Here is a 14354-nt window from a genome sequence, read left to right as displayed (position 1 = left end):
ATGGCTGAAAGCAAGGGGAAACTACAGCCGTAATTTTTCCCGAGGGCATGCAGTTTTACTGTATGATTAAATGATGATGGTGTCCTCTTGGGTAAAATATTCCGGAGGTAAAATAGTCCCCCATTTGGATCTCCGGGCGGGGACTACTCAAGAGGACGTCATTATCAGGAAAAAGAAAACTGGCGTTCTAAGGATCAGAGCGTGGAATGTCAGATCCCTTAATTGGGCAGGTAGGTTAGAAAATTTAAAAAGGGAAATGGATAGGTTAAAGTTAGATATAGTGGGAAATAGCAAAGTACGGTGGCAGGAGGAACAAGACTTTTGGTCAGGTGAATACAGGGTTATAAATACAAAATCAAATAGGGATAATGCAGGAGTAGGTTTAATAATGAATTAAAAAAGTAGGAGTGTGGGTAAGCTACTACAAACAGCATAGTGAACGCATTATTGTGGCCAAGATAGACATGAAGCCAATGCCTACTACAGTAGCACAAGTTTATATGCCTACTAGCTCTGCAGATGATGAAGAAATTGATGAAATGTATGATGAGATAAAAGAAATTATTCAGGTCGTGAAGGGAGACGAAAATTTAATAGTCATGGGTGACTGGAATTCTACAGTAGGAAAAGGAAGAGAAGGAAACATAATAGGTGAATATGGATTGGGGCTAAGAAATGAAAGAGGAAGCCTCCTGGTAGAATTTTGCACAGAGCATAATTTAATCATAGCTAACACTTGGTTCAAGAATCATGAAAGAAGGTTGTATACATGGAAGAACCCAGGAGATACTAGAAGGTTTCAGATAGATTATATAATGGTAAGACAGAGATTTAGGAACCAGATTTTAAATTGTAAGACATTTCCAGGGGCAGATGTCGACTCTGACCACAATCTATTGGTTATGAACTGTAGATTAAAACTAGAGAAACCGCAAAAAGGTGGGAATTTAAGGAGATGGGACCTGGATAAACTGACTAAACCAGAGGTTGTACAGAGTTTCAGGGAGAGAATAAGGGAACAATTGACAGGAATGGGGAAACGAAATACAGTAGAAGAAGAATGGGTAGCTTTGAGGAATGAAATAGTGAAGGCAGCAGAGGATCAAGTAGGCAAAAAGACGAGGGCTGGTAGAAATCTTCAGGTAACAGAAGAGATACTGAATTTAATTGATGAAAGGAGAAAATACAAAAATGCGGTAAGTGAAGAAGGCAAAAAGGAATACAAAATGAGATTGACAGGAAGTGCAGAATGGCTAAGCAGGGATGGCCAGAGGACAAATGTAAGGATGTAGAGGCTTATCTCACTAGGGGTAAGATAGATACTGCCTACAGGAAAATTAAAGAGACCTTTGGAGAAAAGAGAACCAGTTGCATGAATACCAAGAGCTCAAATGGAAACCCAGTTCTAAGCAAAGAAGGGAAAGCAGAAAGGTGGAAGGAGTATATAGAGCATCTATACAGGGGCGATGTTCTTGAGGACAATATTATGGAAACGGAAGAGGAGGTAGATGAAGATGAAATGGGAGATATGATACTGCGTGAAGAGTTTGACAGAGCACTGAAAGACCCAAGTCAGAACAAGGCCCCGGGAGTAGACAACATTCCATTAGAACTACTGACAGCCTTGGGAGAGCCAGTCCTGACAAAACTCTACCATCTGGTGAGCAAGATGTATGAGATAGGCGAAATCCCCTCAGACTTCAAGAAGAATATAATAATTCCAATCCCAAAGAAAGCAGGTGTTGACAGATGTGAAAATTACCGAACTATCAGTTTAATAAGTCACAGCTGCAAAATACTAAGGCAAATTATTTACAGACGAATGGAAAAACTGGTAGAAGCCGACCTCAGGGAAGATCAGTTCAGATTCCGTAGAAATGTTGGAACACGTGAGGCAATACTGACCCTACAACTTATCTTAGAAGAAAGATTAAGGAAAGGCAAACCTATGTTTCTAGCATTTGTAGACTTAGAGAAAGCTTTTGACAATGTTGACTGGAATACACTCTTTCAAATTCTGGAGGCGGCAGGGGTAAAATACAGGGAGCGAAAGGCTATTTACAATTTGTACAGAAATCAGATGGCAGTTATGAGTCGAGGGACATGAAAGGGAAGCAGTGGTTGGGAAGGGAGTGAGACAGTGTTGTAGCCTCTCCCCAATGCTATTCAATCTGTATATTGAGCAACCATTAAAGGAAAAAAAAAGAAAAGTTTGGAGTAGGTATTAAAATCCATGGAGACGAAATAAAAACTTTGAGGTTTGCCGATGACATTGTGATTCTGTCAGAGACAGCAAAGGACTTGGAAGAGCAGTTTAATGGAATGTACAGTGTCTTGAAAGGAGGGTATAAGATGAACATCAACAAAAGCAAAACGGGGATAATGGAATATAGTCGAATTAAGTCAGGTGATGCTGAGGGAATTAGATTAGGAAATGAGACACTTAAAGTAGTAAAGGAGTTTTGCTATTTGGGGAGCAAAATAACTGATGACGGTCGAAGTAGGGAGGATATAAAATGTAGACTGGCAATTGCAAGGAAAGCATTTCTGAAGAAGGGAAATTTGTTAACATTCAGTATTGATATAAGTGTCAAAAGGTTGTTTCTGAAAGTATTTGTATGGAGTGTAGCCATGTATGGAAGTGAAATATGGACGATAAATAGTTTATCCAAGGAAAGAATAGAAGCTTTCGAAATGTGCTGCTACAGAAGAATGCTGAAGATTAGATGGGTATATCACATAACTAATGAGGAGGTATTGAATAGAATTGGGGAGGAGAGGAGTTCGTGGCACAGCTTGACTAGAAGAAGGGATCGGTTGGTGGAACATGTTCTGAGGCATCAAGGGATCATCAATTTAGTACTGGAGGGCAGCGTGGAGGGTAAGAATTGTAGAGGGAGACCAAGAGATGAATACACTAAGCAGTTTCAGAAGGACGTAGGCTGCAGTAGGTACTGGGAGATGAAGAAGCTTGCACAGGATAGAATAGCATGGAGAGCTGCATCAAACCAGTCTCAAGACTGAAGACCACAACAACAACATCATTTAATACAACTTGTTTCCAGCACAGATACAACATGTCTACTGTAAAAATATCTCTATGCATTGTATGATATGTTACATAGTTATTTCTTGGTTATTTTCTCTATCCTTATGAGATCTTTTTCACAAATTATTTATTTTATTTTCCTATATCATCTTACTGACATTTGTGAATGTAAGTGGAATGATGAACATGTAAATATAAAACGACTGGTCCAAAAAAGTGTGATTCAAATGTGTGACATAAAATAATAATTTTTTCAATGCAATTATACAAGATTGACGTATGCATCACAAAAACCTTGACTTGTGATACAAAATTAGAATTGTTTTAATGTTAGTATATGGGAGTTGAAATGTATGTATATATATTTGTTAGGATAAGTATGACATGAACTGTAGACCTCTGTGGTCCAGCTGCCACATTTATGGATTCACATAAATTTTGTAACATTCTCATTTTATTTATCTGGTCATTTTAAAACTCAATTTATTATAGTTATTCATATTTTGTCATTAATTTCATTTCAATTTAATTGAGAGTGCAAACATCTCCATTTTGGTTTTACTGTTACCAATCAATATTTAAAAATAAATCATAACCAATTCTAGTTTTTTGATTCTAGAATATTTTTCACAAGAAGTGAAACTACCTTTTTGTCTGCATTTATGAAAAGAACTTATGTAAATGTTAGGAAAATTTTCCAGCCAATTACTCACATGATGTTAATGATTTTGTAAAATGTCTTGTTTGTGAATGTATTTTTTGAATTTGGTACTAAAAAACTAAGAACCAAGAAATAATCATTATTCAGACATAAAAACAAGAAATTACTGTTTAATACTCTGCTATCAGTTTGTGAATGCCAACAAGATTTTGACTGTAATCCTCAAATTTTCTGCTTGTAATAACATCTGATGTCATCTTTAATTATTGAAATGATATATAAGCAGTGGAAAATCAGCCATAGAAGATCCAGTTTTGTAACAGTTTTTGTGCATGATACCTGTACCAGTTGAAACAAGTGAAACTTCATATCAACCTGACTACTTAAAATATCTCTTGGCATACCCAATCCTTAGCTATGCTGTGAAGAGCTCAGAAAGTTGCAGCAAATTTGGTGGAGCAGATACTCTCAGTTATTTTTCAGCCACTGCAGCATCAGAGTACACCAAAAAACAAAGATGAATAACTTCTTCTAATTGTTACACCCTCAAAAACAGTGTATTAACTTGAGAAAAATCTGGATTACATCACCTTGGCCCAGTTTATTTCAGAGTGAATGGCAGGTTAAATATAAATTAAAAATACAGTTACAGTCAAGCATCAGAACTGAGATACCATAAAACCAGGGCAGCTGCTAAGTGTTCTGGCATCCTAGGTGAAACTGACAAATGATGCTCCCCCTTTTCTATTACCATTGGTCTCTGTGATATCACTGGCCCCTCCAGCACCACCAACAACACAATGCATATCTTCTATTGCGGTTTTAGTAATTAAACTAAGGTGACCAGACGGCCTATTTTCTGGGACAAGTCCTTAGTTCCCCTAAAACTGACTGAGGGCAGCAAATGTCCTCAGTTTCTTATTTTTTCTCTTCTGTTTTTGAAATTTCCCAAAATAATTGAAATAGGAAGAATGTTCTGAACATTTTCAACTAGAATTCAACTGAATATACCACCAAACCAAATAGGGTATCAGTTATTTATTTCTTTTAATTGCAAGAATGTTTGTTTCTGTTTCGTCCTCAGTAGTGGCTGCTTTAGTTTTGAGGTAGGTGGAGGCAATGTTTTTATCTTCATCAAGGTAAGTAAAGACTTAAGTAATTGTTCCATAGGTTTTTGAAAACAATTTGGTGTTTTAATTTTTCCTCTTTTTATTTTTCTCTCCTAATTTGCTCACTTTTTTCACTGTTTGATTTGACATTAATTTTTTCCTCCCTTTATTGCCCCTAAAGTCTGCTGCCCTAGGTGGTAGCTTAGTCTTGCCTAATGGTAGAAATGGCCCAGCTTAAAACATGAAACAAAGCAATTGGTGATGACTCAATTACAGCAGGATTAATGGAATGATCAGAGCCAAAGATTATGAGATATCTACACTCCTGGAAATTGAAATAAGAACACCGTGAATTCATTGTCCCAGGAAGGGGAAACTTTATTGACACATTCCTGGGGTCAGATACATCACATGATCACACTGACAGAACCACAGGCACATAGACACAGGCAACAGAGCATGCACAATGTCGGCACCAGTACAGTCTATATCCACCTTTCGCAGCAATGCAGGCTGCTATTCTCCCATGGAGACGATCGTAGAGATGCTGGATGTAGTCCTGTGGAACAGCTTGCCATGCCATTTCCACCTGGCGCCTCAGTTGGACCAGCGTTCGTGCTGGACGTGCAGACCGCGTGAGACGACGCTTAATCCAGTCCCAAACATGCTCAATGGGGGACAGATCCGGAGATCTTGCTGGCCAGGGTAGTTGACTTACACCTTCTAGAGCACGTTGGGTGGCACGGGATACATGCGGACGTGCATTGTCCTGTTGGAACAGCAAGTTCCCTTGCCGGTCTAGGAATGGTAGAACGATGGGTTCGATGACGGTTTGGATGTACCGTGCACTATTCAGTGTCCCCTCAACGATCACCAGTGGTGTACGGCCAGTGTAGGAGATCGCTCCCCACACCATGATGCCGGGTGTTGGCCCTGTGTGCCTCGGTCGTATGCAGTCCTGATTGTGGCGCTCACCTGCACGGCGCCAAACACGCATACGACCATCATTGGCACCAAGGCAGAAGCGACTCTCATCGCTGAAGACGACACGTCTCCATTCGTCCCTCCATTCACGCCTGTCGCGACACCACTGGAGGCGGGCTGCACGATGTTGGGGCGTGAGCGGAAGACGGCCTAACGGTGTGCGGGACCGTAGCCCAGCTTCATGGAGACGGTTGCGAATGGTCCTCGCCGATACCCCAGGAGCAACAGTGTCCCTAATTTGCTGGGAAGTGGCGGTGCGGTCCCCTACGGCACTGCGTAGGATCCTACGGTCTTGGCGTGCATCCGTACGTTGCTGCGGTCCGGTCTCAGGTCGACGGGCACGTGCACCTTCCGCCGACCACTGGCGACAACATCGATGTACTGTGGAGACCTCACGCCCCACGTGTTGAGCAATTCGGCGGTACATCCACCCGGCCTCCCGCATGCCCACTATACGCCCTCGCTCAAAGTCCGTCAACTGCACATACGGTTCATGTACACGCTGTCGCGGCATGCTACCAGTGATAAAGACTGCGATGGAGCTCCGTATGCCACGGCAAACTGGCTGACACTGACGGCGGCGGTGCACAAATGCTGCGCAGCTAGCGCCATTCGACGGCCAACACCGCGGTTCCTGGTGTGTCCGCTGTGCCGTGCGTGTGATCATTGCTTGTACAGCCCTCTCGCAGTGTCCGGAGCAAGTATGGTGGGTCTGACACACCGGTGTCAATGTGTTCTTTTTTCCATTTCCAGGAGTGTATAATTGCTTTTTAGGACATATGGAAAACAGAAAAGATTCCAGAATACTACAACACAGCCAGCTGCTGTGGTCAAGTGGTTCTAGGTGCTTCAGTCCAGAACCAAGTGGCTGCTACAGTCGCAGGTTCAAATCCTGCCTCAGGCATGGATGTGTGGGATGTCCTTATGTTAGTTAGGTTTAAGTAGGTCTAGGGGACTGATGACCTCAGATTTTAAGTTTCATAGTGCTTAAGTAATAGAACCCAGTATGTTGTCCTCGATGGCGAGTGTTCATCGGAGGTGAGGGTATCATCTGGAGTGCCCCAGGGAAGTGTAGTAGGTCCTCTCTTCGCAGGAGAGCTTCTGTAAAGTTTGGAAGGTAGGAGATGAGATACTGGCAGAAGTAAAGCTGTGAGGACGGGGCGTGAGTTGTGCTTGGGTAGCTCAGTTGGTAGAGCACTTGCCCGCGAAAGGCAAAGGTCCCAAGTTTGAGTCTCGATCCGGCACAAAGTTTTAATCTGCCAGGAAGTTTCATATCAGTGCACACTCCGCTGCAGAGTGGAAATCTCATTCTAGTCCAACAGATATTTAACATCATAAAGGGAGTGTGGCTATTATGTGAAATTAAGTTAATGAGTATTTAGTGTCTGATATCTAAATTTCCTAGTGGGGAATCTGAAGAACAAATAAATAATAAAACACTGAACTGATGTAGTTATAGTTACGTCATTGTGCTATATTGGTGAGGCCCTGATCTACCGCATTTTGAGGAATAAAGAAATATTACAAAACATTCTAGCATATTCTTCTGCTTAGGGAGACTAATATAGGAGTCAATGTTACCTACATATACATCTACATCTACATGGATACTCTGCAAATCACATGTAAGTGCCTGGTAGAGGGTTCATCACACCACCTTCACAATTCTCTATTATTCGAATCTCGTACAGCGCGTGGAAAGAACTAACACTTATATCTTTCCATATGAGCTCTGATTTCCCTTATTTTATCATGGTAATCATTTCCCCCTAAGTAGGTCAGTGTCAACAATACATTTTCACATTCGGAGGAGAAGGTTGGTGATTGTAATTTCATGAGAAGATTCTGTTGCAACGAAAAACACTTTTCCAAATCCTGCATCATTTCTGTGACACTGTCTCCCATATTTTGCAATAATAAAAAACATTCTGTCCTTCTTTGAACTTTTTCGATGTACTCCATCAGTCCTATCTGGTAAGGATCCCACACTGTGCAGCAGTATTCTAAGAGGATGAACAAGTGTAGTGTAGGCAGTTTCCTTAGTAGATCTGTTACATTTTCTAAGTGTCCTGCCAATAAAATGCAGCCTTTGGTTAGCCTTCCCCACAAAATTTCCTATGTGTTCCTTCCAATTTAAGTTGTTTGTAATTGTAACACCTAGGTATTTAGTTGAATTTATGGCTTTAGATTATACTGATTTATCGTGTAACCGAAGTTTAATGAATTCCTTTTAGCATTCATGTGGAAGACCTCACACTTTTCCTTATTTAGGGTCAACTGCCAGTTTTTGCACCATTCAGATATCTTTTCTAAATCATTTTGCAATTTGTTTTGATCTTCTGATGACTTCATTAGTCAATAAATGACAGTGTCATCTGCAAACAACCTAAGACAGCTGCTCAGATTGTCTCCCAAATCATTTATATAGATAAGGAAAAGCAAAGAGCCTATAACACTACATTGGGGAATGTCAGAAATCACTTGTGTTTTACTCGATGACTTTCCATCAATTACTATTAACCGTGACCTCTCTGACAGGAAATCACATATCCAGTCGCATAACTAAGATGATATTCCATAAGCATGACAAGCCGCTTGTGTGATACAGTGTCAAAAGCCTTCCAGAAATCCAGAAATACAGAATCAATCTGAAATCCCTTCTCAGTAGCACTCAGCACTTCATGTGAATAGAGAGCTAATTGTGTTATTGTCTTTCCAAGGAATGATGGTTTCTAAATCTGTGTTGACTATGTGTCAACAGACAGTTTTCTTTGAGGTAATTCATAATATTTGAACCCAATATATGTTCCAAAATCCTACTGCATATCGATGTTAACAATATGAGCCTGTAATTTATACGTTTCTTGAATACTGGTGTGACCTGTGCAACTTTCCAGTCTTGGGTACGGGTCTTTTGTCGAGCGAACAGTTGTATATGATTGTTAAGTATGGGGCTAATGCATCACCATACTCCAAAAGGAACATAATTGGCATACAGTCTGGACCAGAAGACTTGCTTTTATTAAGTGATTTAAGTTGCTTCACTACTCCGAGGATATTTACTTTTATGTTACTCATGTTGGCAGCTGTTTTCACTTCAAATTCTGGAATATTTACTTTGTTTTCTTTTGTGAAGGCATTTCAGAAGGCTGTGTTTAGTAACTCTGCTTTGGCAGCACTGTCTTTGATAGTATCTCCATTGCTATCACGCAGAGAAGACATTGATTGTTTCTTGCTGCTAACATATTCACACACGACCAGAATCTCTTTGGATTTTCTGCCAGGTTTTGAGACAAAGTTTCATTATGGAAACTTATTAACATCTCTCATTGAAGTCCACACTAAATTTTGAACTTCTGTAAAAGATCACCAATCTTGGGGATTTTGCGTCTGTTTAAATTTGGCATGTTTGTTTCGTTGTTTCTACAACAGTGTTCTAACCCATTCTGTGTACCAACGAGGAGCAGCTCCATCATTTGTTAATTTATTTGGTATAAATCTCTCAATTGTTGCCGATACTATTTCTTTGAATTCAAGCCACATCTGGTCTACACTTATATTATTAATTTGGAATGAGTGGAGAGATTGTCTCTCAGGAAGGTGTCAAATGAATTTTTATCTGCTTTTTTGAATAGGTATATTTTTTGCTTATTTCTGGTTGATTTGGGGATTACAATATTCAATCTCGCTACAAGAACCCTGTGTTCACTAGTCCCAGTATCAGTTTTGATGCTCGTTATTAATTCAGGATTATTTGTTGCTAAGAGGTCAAGTGTGTTTTCACAAATATTCACTATTTGCCTGGGATCATGAACTAATTGCTCGAAATAATTTTCAGAGAATCCATTTAGCACAATTTTGGATAATATTTTATGCGTACCTCCGGAATTAAACATGTATTTTTTCCAACATTTTGAGGGTAAATTAAAGTAACTACCAACTATTATCGTATGAGTCGGGTACATGTTTGAAATCAAACAGAAGTTTTCTTTGAACCTTTCAGCAACTGTATCATTTGAATTGGGAGGTCAATAAAAGGATCCTATTATTATTTTGTTTCGATTGCCAGCAATGACCTTGCCCATACTAACTCACAGGAACTATCTACTTCAATTTCGTGACAAGTTAAACTACTTCTAACAGTAACAAACACGCCACTGCCAACCATGTTTAGCCCATCCTTTCGGAACAATGTTAGGTTCTTCGCAAAAATTTTGGCTGAGCTAAGATTCAGCTTTAGCCAGCTTTCATTGCCTATAACGATTTGAGGATCAGTGCTTTCTATTAGCGCTTGGAGCTCTGGTACTTACCCAAAACAGCTAAGACAATTTACAACTGTTATACCAGTTGTTCCTGTATCTATGTTCTTCCTGTGTTCAGCCTGCACCCTCTGTGACTGAAGCCCTTCTTGTGTTTTCCCAATACCCTCTAACCTAAAAAACCACCCAGTCCACGCTCCTGCTACCGGTGTAGCCACCTCCTGCATATAGTGGACGCCTGACCTATTCAGCGGAACCCTTTGGCACAAGTCGAGGAATCTGCAACCTACACAGTCACAGAACTATCTGAGCCTCTGATTCAGACCCTTCACTCGGCTCTGTACCAGAGGTCCGCAATCAGTCCAGTCGACTATGCTGCAAATGGTCAGCTCTGCTTTCATCTTGCAAGCAAGACTGGCAGCCTTCACTACTTCTGTTAGCCGCTCGAAACCAGAGAGAATCTCTTCTGATCCAAAGTGACACACATCATTGATACCGACGTGAGCAACCACCTGCAGTTGGCTGCACCCTGTGCTCTTCATGGCATCCGGGAGGACCCTTTCCACATCTGGAATGACTCCACGCAGTATGCACACGGAGTGCAGATTGGATTTCTTTCCCTTCTTGTCAGCCAAGTCCCTAAGAGGCCCCATAATGCGCCTAATGTTGGAGCTCCTAACTACCAATAATCCCACCCTCTGTGATTTCCCAGATCTTGCAAGCTGAGTGGTTTCCTCTGAAACAGGACAGGCAACAGCACCTGTCTCAGCGACAGAGTCAGCCACAGACAGCACCTGCAACCTGTTTGTCAGACAAACCAGGAAGGCCTTACGTGCTGCCACCTGGGAAGTCTTTCGCCACCTGCTTCACCTCAGGGTGACCTCCCACTCGACCACAGGTGAGGGGTCAACCTCAGTGCGAGCAGTAACTGGGTTTGCCACCGGTGAGGACCGATCAGAGGACTCGGATGTGCTGGATGTCTGTTGGATCCCCACGGCCGGTCCACAACAGTGGTGCCCATCCACTGCAGTCTCAAGCTGTGTAACCGAAACCATTACAGCCTGAAGCTGAGAGCGAAGTGTCACCAACTTGGCTCACATCCACGCACAACAATCGCAATCCCTGTCAATACTAAAGACCATGTAAAACTAAATTATGCAGATAAACGGATTATCAGCAGGTGCTGCACAACTCTTACTGTAGACCCTGACAAAAATGCAGGAACTGTGTCTAATAATATGCTGATATTCTGAAACCTAACTACCGAACCCCTCAGGTGAAACTAAATAATTTGTCCCTGATTAGGAACTTGTAATATGTCAAAAAATCAGTTTACTTTTTGATGACGCAAACGAAAATGCAAGAAGTGTGAATATTAGATATTAAATTTGCACGCAAAAACTCAAGAAACTAAACTATTAAGGCACGCAGATGATATAATAAAATTCACTCCTGATTAGAAACTCGTAAATGTCACAAAAGCGGGTACTTCCCTGTTCCTGCATCTGTCTCAGTCGGCTACATGTTGCTTGGAATTATTTGAGGCATTCCAGCCCAAGATGCTGGAGTTGGTGGTTGTGTGTGCGTGAGGTATGCTTGCTTGTGTGTATCTGTGAATGGTGTGTGCATGTGTCTCTTTTACTGATGAAGGCTGTGGCTGAAAGCTGTATGTTAGTGTCTTTTAACTGTGCCTGTCTGCAACTTGATGTGTCTTCTTTATGGTAAGTAGCAATCTGTCTTTTTCCTACATTTTAGACATTTATGTGAGACACATTGCGTAACAGATGATTACATATGCTCCCTATACTTCATAGGGAAAGACGATTCTGCTGAGACTCATGAAGAGAACTTGACCAACTCTAACTTATTAACCAATGTATGTAATAAAGGTTAAGTGTGATATGTCTGTGTGTGCCGTTTTTAGCCATATGCGGGTTATATGGTAAGCTAATCCTTAATCCACCATCCATGAAAAAGGTTCTGTTATGGAACTGTATGTGTTAGTTATGAAAATATGAGTGTCTAAAGAGGGTATGATGAGATAGTTAGTGTAAGCATGGTTTGTCTGTACATGCTGCTATAACTCCACCACACCCTCCCACAGTGCCATGGAGGTTATATAGTACAGTAGCCCTCCACCTCTGATCCACAAAGAAGGTTTAGTTTGGAACTGCAGAGTTTGGGTACAAAGATACAGGAGTAAAAAGAGCACATAACACCAATAGACTTCTTATTGGAAGACTGTGACACAGCTTGGAATCCAGTGTCATAGTGGCTGAGACTGGCCAGAATCTCCTTCTAGAATGTTCAAGACTATTGGAGAACATTGTAGAATGTGCCAATATGTTATAGAATCTTCCAGGAGGTTCAAGAATGTTCTTGGTCTCTGAGGTAATCCAGAATTAATGGGAAGTGCATTACTTACACAGACTGGACATTTTTGCAAATGCTTCCAGCTATTCCAAAATCATCCCCAGCAGATAAAATGAATTCATATTTGAAGAAATCATTTATTTACTTATTTGACCTTGAGTGAGGAAAGTACAATTAAGAACAAATATGAGAGTTCAACTTCCCATTGATGAAGAAGCAAAAAATTTTTGTCAAATTAGTGAAGGCACTCACCCAATTGATTGTGTAACTGATTAAATTGAACTTAGAAAGGCTTTACATAACATTGTAAACAATGCAAATGAATTAATAGTTTTTCTCAACATTGTTCAAAATAACTCAAGTTTGTTATTTAAAAGTGCCCTTTTAGCAGTAAGAAATAAAGTATTTGTATTTAGAACAATAAATGGTCATGGCCAGTTGTCAAACAATATAACTGAAGAAAAAATAATATCAGGAAAAGATAAAAGGAAAAACAGCACTCATTCCAAGGATTCCATAAATATTTAATGAACTGCTGTTCCAGTTCAAAAGACTGCAATTTCTAGTAAAATTAGTACGTAGTGTCACTATAAATAAGGCACTAAGACAAACTAATGCCCACCAAATAACAATACTACAAATGTAGGTCATATGCAAGTATTGTGATAGAATAAGTTAATTAAGTACAGAATATAGTGAAAGCAAAGCAAATTTTTCTCTTAAGTGAAATACAGCTGTATTGAGAATAGGATAATTTAGTATAGCTTTATAATTTCTGTATTTAAAAGGTTGATACTTTTAGGACACACACACACACACACACACACACACGAGTATCATTCAATAAAAAAAAATGGAATTTTTTAAAGGAACCATTACAAGAATGCGTAACAACATTTATTTTTTTCTTTTTATGTAATACAGCTCAAACTCTATGCACTTATGCCAGTACTGGACAATTTTCTCAATTCCATGTGTGAAGAACTCTTGAGGGCATGTACATGACCAGTTATGCACTGCTGCCTGAACTTCCTCACCATTAGTGAACCTTGCACCACCAGATTAGGGGAATACAAGGGGTGGAGTAAGCAGATGAACTTCATGTCTCCCTGCACACATCCATGTGCCTAATTTCTGATGTGAAATGTTTTAGAACCCACTTCGCACACACTTTGTTGAAGAGCCGTACATCATGAACAATATGGGGTGTTGATTCAACACTAATGTTCATTGTTGCTGCAATATCACTCTCCATAAAACACCTGCTACACCTTATCAACTCTCATAGTGTTGTTTGTGACTGCCTAGACAGAGCTTCCTGGACATGGTGAACCTTCAATACTTGTCACACTCCTCTGAACTTATCTGGCCAATTGTACACTTGTGTTCAACTCAAATAACTTTCACCATATTGCACTGCCACCAGCAGTGAATTTCCATGGGTTTAAACACATCAGTTAACAAGAATCTAAGGACAATCCACTGTTCCACATTGGTGGAAACCTGCAAGTGTACCACTATCTTGTTTCCCTGATTCTTAGCATTCCTTTCATGAGCCAGACATGCCAGCCCCATCTGATAATAGTTCTAGGACACTACCAAAAAATAACAAAGAAGCACAAATTTTATTGAAGTTTTGTAGCTTTCATACAACACTTCCAGTTATTTATTGAATGGACCTTGTATAAAACCACCTACCACCAAACATTGGTTTTAGTGTCAGGTGTTACCCTTTGTTCCCTTGTTGTATACTATAATAACTGTGTGATGGTACCTATTTTGTATCTAGAAATATGATTGATTGAAGTGGTTGCTACCACACTGTGGTTGACACCAGAATATCTTCCATCTCTTTCGCATCACTGGTTTCTGTATCTTGGCTATCCAGTTGTGTACTATAATGGTTATGAAGTGGTAGC

The 14354-nt window shown here is 40.3% G+C and overlaps 1 protein-coding gene across 1 annotated transcript in view; it reads right to left on the bottom strand.

Annotated features, from left to right (window-relative positions):
- LOC126235121 (cilia- and flagella-associated protein 52-like) overlaps positions 1–14354 on the bottom strand; it is a 229927-nt gene that overhangs the window by 62217 nt on the left and 153356 nt on the right. The window lies entirely within an intron of this gene.

This window comes from Schistocerca nitens, chromosome 2 (genome assembly GCF_023898315.1).
Source record: "Schistocerca nitens isolate TAMUIC-IGC-003100 chromosome 2, iqSchNite1.1, whole genome shotgun sequence".
Taxonomy (NCBI): domain Eukaryota; kingdom Metazoa; phylum Arthropoda; class Insecta; order Orthoptera; family Acrididae; genus Schistocerca; species Schistocerca nitens.
Note: the sequence above shows the minus strand (reverse complement) of the source record. Positions and strands in the feature narration are given on the sequence as shown.